The 4,898-nt window shown below is 37.2% G+C and overlaps 1 protein-coding gene across 45 annotated transcripts in view; it reads right to left on the reverse strand.

Annotated features, from left to right (window-relative positions):
• Positions 1–4,898, reverse strand: part of LOC127002091 (histone-lysine N-methyltransferase SETD1A-like) — a 149,463-nt gene extending 144,565 nt beyond the window's left edge. For 44 of the 45 annotated variants that reach the window (XM_050867550.1, XM_050867595.1, XM_050867584.1 and 41 more), the window contains exon 1: positions 4,757–4,898. The gene's annotated coding sequence lies outside the window, so the exon portion shown is untranslated. The remainder of the gene's footprint in view (positions 1–4,756) is intronic. The other variant, XM_050867548.1, reaches the window with a different exon arrangement.

Here is a 4,898-nt window from a genome sequence, read left to right on the forward strand (position 1 = left end):
TTAATATTTCTTGCTCTGTATTTCTTTGTTCATATTGTTGTTCAGATTTCGTGTACTAACATATAAGTATTTTTTCATATCACGTGTACCAGCTATATTTTTCCTCGTGATGTTTTGCCTGATACACGGTCGCTCCTTTGCTGAATATTTTTTTCTTATCATTTCAACTTTATTTTCAGCCCCTGTCGTGCAATGTTGCCAGTTTACTCCAATTCTACGTCTGCTGGAACTTGTTTTGTTAGTTTTATTTCGTTGAACATGACTTTTGACCTCATTGCTTCGCCTAATTTAACTTTAAGTATTGTATTATTTCAGGTAACAACTTTTGACGGTAGTTTTTCTTTTATATAATCTCACTCCAAATCATTTCCTGGAGTTTAACCTTTTTTTATTACATTTTAGGCTACTACTATCACTACTACTACTACTACTACTACTACTACTACTACTACTACTACTACTACTTTTTTTTACATCAAGGGACACGGCTCAAGGTCAACAAAAAGAGTAAAAAAAAAAAGCCCGCTACTCGCCGCTCCCATAATAGACAAAAATAAAGAGTACCCAAAAGAGAGGTCACATACTACAAATACTAATACGAAATCTACCACGCTTCCTTTTACAATCTATTCTTCCCTATTAAACCTAAGCGCGATGGATTAAAAGTATATAAATAGGTCAGTATGTTGAGACTTAAGCGCCATATTTTCTTTCTTTTAAATTGACTTCCCACGTAAATAAATGCAAATAAATAAATAAGTAAAAGTAAATAAAATAAATGGATATAAAACGGAATAAATAAACTAACCTTACGTGTGTGTGTGTGTGTGTGTGTGTGTGTGTGTGTGTGTGTGTGTGTGTGTGTGTGTGTGTGTGTGTGTGTTCGTTCGTTTCTCACGCACATGCAAGGCCAGGCTGTGTTTCTTCCGCAGAGAGAGAGAGAGAGAGAGAGAGAGAGAGAGTATTGCGTCACGTTATGATTCATTAACCACAAAACAAAACCGGGTTGACCGATAACACACACACACACACACACACACACACACACACACACACACACACACCCGCCTCCCTAAATCAATCCCGCCCACGAAATATTTTACGCACCCCCCCCCAAAAAAAAAAAAGTCACGCTGCAAAAAGAGTCGCTGTTTACCTGTCCCTCCTCGCTCGCACACCTGGTCATCTAATCACGGCCCTCCCTCCTGACCTGGCCTCACCTGACCTAACGTGACCTGACCTTTAAATGCCCCCGCAGCGAAAGGTCAAAAGGTCAAAGGGTCACCCGAATCTTACTTGTCCACATGCGAAAAAAGGGATGGACAGGGATGGGTAGATAGATAGATACAGATAGAGGAATAGATAGATAGATAGATAGACAGGCAGAGGATTAGATAGATAGATAGATAGACAGGCAGAGGAATAGACAGATAGACAGAGGAATAGATAGATAGATAGATAGACAGGCAGAGGAATAGATAGATAGATAGATATTAAGATAGACGGAAAGAGGAATAGATAGATCGATATTGTTTCCTTTTCTCCACTTTTCTTTCTCTTTCGTTCCACTTCCTGTCTTTTTTTTGTCTTATTCTGTTCCATTTTTCTCCCTTTTATCTCCTGTTCCACTTTCCTATTTTTCTATCATCTTCTATTCCATCTTTACGTCTTTATTGCCTCTTTTTGTTCCCCCTTTCTATTTCTATCATTTCCTTCTATTCTAGTTTCCTGCTTCTGTCTTTCCAACCTGTTCCATTTTTTCTATCTATTCCTTCCTTCTGTTCCTCTTACGTCTATATTTTCCGTCTAATTTCACCTTTCTATCTTAATTATCTTCCTTTGTTTTGTACCTTTCTTTTCTCTATCTTCTCTCCCTGTTCCTTCTTTCCTTTCTTTATCATGCCTTTCTGTTCCACTTCCCTCTTTATCATCTTCTGTTCCTCTTTATTTTCTTTATTGTCTTTCTCTCTGTTCATTCTTTCCTTTCTTTATCGTCTCTCTCTGTTCATTCTTTCCTTTATCGTCCCTCTCTGTTCATTCTTTCCTTTCTTTATTATCTCTCTTCATTTTTTCCTTTCTTTATCGTCTCTCTCTGTTCATTCTTTCCAATCTTTATCGTCTCTCTCTGTTCATTCTTTCCAATCTTTATCGTCTCTCTCTGTTCCTTATTCTTTTCTTTATCGTCTTTCTCTATTCATTCTTTCCTATCTTTACCGTCTCTTTCTGTTCCATATCCCTGTCTTGATCGCCTCTTCTATTCACCTTAAGTTCTATATAATCTCCTCTAGTTCCATTTTTCTGCCTATATCGCAAAAAACTATAGATATATGAGACACGAAACCACCTCCAATCTATTCTATGGGTGTTGTTAATGTGTTTTTTTTTATCACTAAGTATACAGATTTAACACGTTTTTTTTTATCAGAAATATAGAGATAGCACTGTAACTACTTTCATCACTAATCATACAAGAGATCAACGGTTAGGCACTGATTCATAACCTTGCCTAACCTAACCTAACCTTGTATGACCTCCTTGACGATACATAATGCTGGATGCCAAACTGATACAAATACCAAATAATACATAAACAAAAAATACAAAATAGAAAACCTTTGAACCTTATAATTTTTCAGTGTGTACCATTGCCTAACCTAACCCAACCTAGTATGACCTCCTTGACGATACATAATGCAGGATGCTAAACTGATATAAATACAAAATAATACATAAACAAAAAATACAAAATAGAAAACCTTTGAACCTTATAATTTTTCAGTGTGTACCATTGCCTAACCTAACCCAACCTAATATGACCTCCTTGACGATACATAATGCTGGATGCTAAACTGATACAAATACAAAATAACACATAAACAAAAAAATACAAAATAGAAAACCTTTGAACCTTATAATTTTTCAGTGTGTACCATTGCCTAACCTAACCCAACCTAGTATGACCTCCTTGACGATACATAATGCTGGGTGATAAACTGATACAAATACAAAAATAATACATAAACAAAAAATACAAAATAGAAAAGCTTTGAACCTTATTACCTTCAAGTGTGTACCATTGCCTAACCTAACCCAACCTAATATGACTTCCTTAACGATACATAATGCTGGATGCTAAACTGATATAAATACAAAATAATACATAAACAAAAAATACAAAATAGAAAAGCTTTGAACCTTATTATCTTCAAGTGTGTACCATTGCCTAACCTAACCTAACCTAGTATGACCTCCTTGACGATACATAATGCTGGATGCTAAACTGATACAAATACAAAATAATACATAAACAAAAAAATACAAAATAGAAAACCTTTGAACCTTAATATTTTCCAGTGTGTATCCAAATAATGCAAGATAAAACCAACACATACCGAAGTAAAGCGATTAATAAACTAATTATTATCGAGCGTATACAAAAAATATTCCTGATTATAATAAAACCAACACAAACTGAAATATGACCTTGACCCTACATAATGCTGGATGCTAAACCGATACAAATACAAAATAATACATAAACAAAACAAAACAAAAAATAGAAAACCTTTGCACCTTATTATTTTCAAGTGCGTATCAAAATAATGCTAAAGAAAACAATAAAAAAAAAACATACCGAAGTAAAGCGATTAAAAAAAAAAACTAATGATTATCGAGTGTATACAAAAATATGCTGAATATAAAATGGACACAGAAAACCGACACAAAAACGTACTGTTGTCAACCGCATCGTTACCTTATTGTTATTACTCTCAATGCTACTCTTACGCAAGCCTTAGAATCATACCTCGCGCTTAAAGCCACCCGAAATTGACCTCTCTTTTGGCCGCTCTTTACTTTTGTCTGTTGTGGGAGCGGTGAGCAGCGTTAAAACAGTTCACTCTGCAAAGTTAATACTGTCACACTCATCCCTATTCTCATTTTTAATCTTTCTCTTCCTCCTCCTCATCCTCATCCTCATCATCATCATCATCGTCATCACCACCACATCGTTCATCCGTGTTATATCTTCGCGTACAAACTTTTTTCTTGGTTTAAGTTTTGATTAACGGCTAAAACAAAGCCATAAAACACGAGGTCATATTTAAAGGGACAAGTTAGTAGGTTATTTAAGTATTTGTTTTGACCTCTCTCTCTCTCTCTCTCTCTCTCTCTCTCTCTCTCTCTCTCTCTCTCTCTCTCTCTCTCTCTCTCTCTCTCTCTCTCTCTCTCTCTCCGCAAATACATTATCATTCCCCAACCAAACAAAAGCATGTGCAATCTCTCTCTCTCTCTCTCTCTCTCTCTCTCTCTCTCTCTCTCTCTCACTCTCTCTCTCTCAACCAACTCTCTCTCTTACCGCAATACATTATCATTCCCCAACCAAACAAAAGCATGTGCAATCTCTCTCTCTCTCTCTCTCTCTCTCTCTCTCTCTCTCTCTCTCTCTCTCTCTCTCTCTCTCTCTCTCTCTCTTACCGCAAGTACATTATCATTCCCCAAACAAACAAAAGCATGCTCTCTCTCTCTCTCTCTCTCTCTCTCTCTCTCTCTCTCTCTCTCTCTCTCTCTCTCTCTCTCTCTCTCTCTCTCTCTCTCTCTCTCTCTCTCTCTCTCACTGATGACAACCCCCAAAATCTCACACTCAGTCATTCCACAAACATAAACAAACACACACACACAAACAACGTAAAACAAACACACACAAACACACAAACAACGCTACAGTTACAACGTGCCTTCCGCTACCTCCACCCACCTGTATAAAGAAGCACGGAAGAGCGAGCGAGCGGGCAGGTGAGGTGAACGCGATTGAGAGTGAGAGCGGAAGAGAGAGAGAGGAAGAGAGGGAGAGTGACCGTAACGTATGGTCCTCCCTCGACGAAGAACAGAGAGCAACT

Source organism: Eriocheir sinensis, chromosome 22 (genome assembly GCF_024679095.1).
Source record: "Eriocheir sinensis breed Jianghai 21 chromosome 22, ASM2467909v1, whole genome shotgun sequence".
NCBI lineage: Eukaryota > Metazoa > Arthropoda > Malacostraca > Decapoda > Varunidae > Eriocheir > Eriocheir sinensis.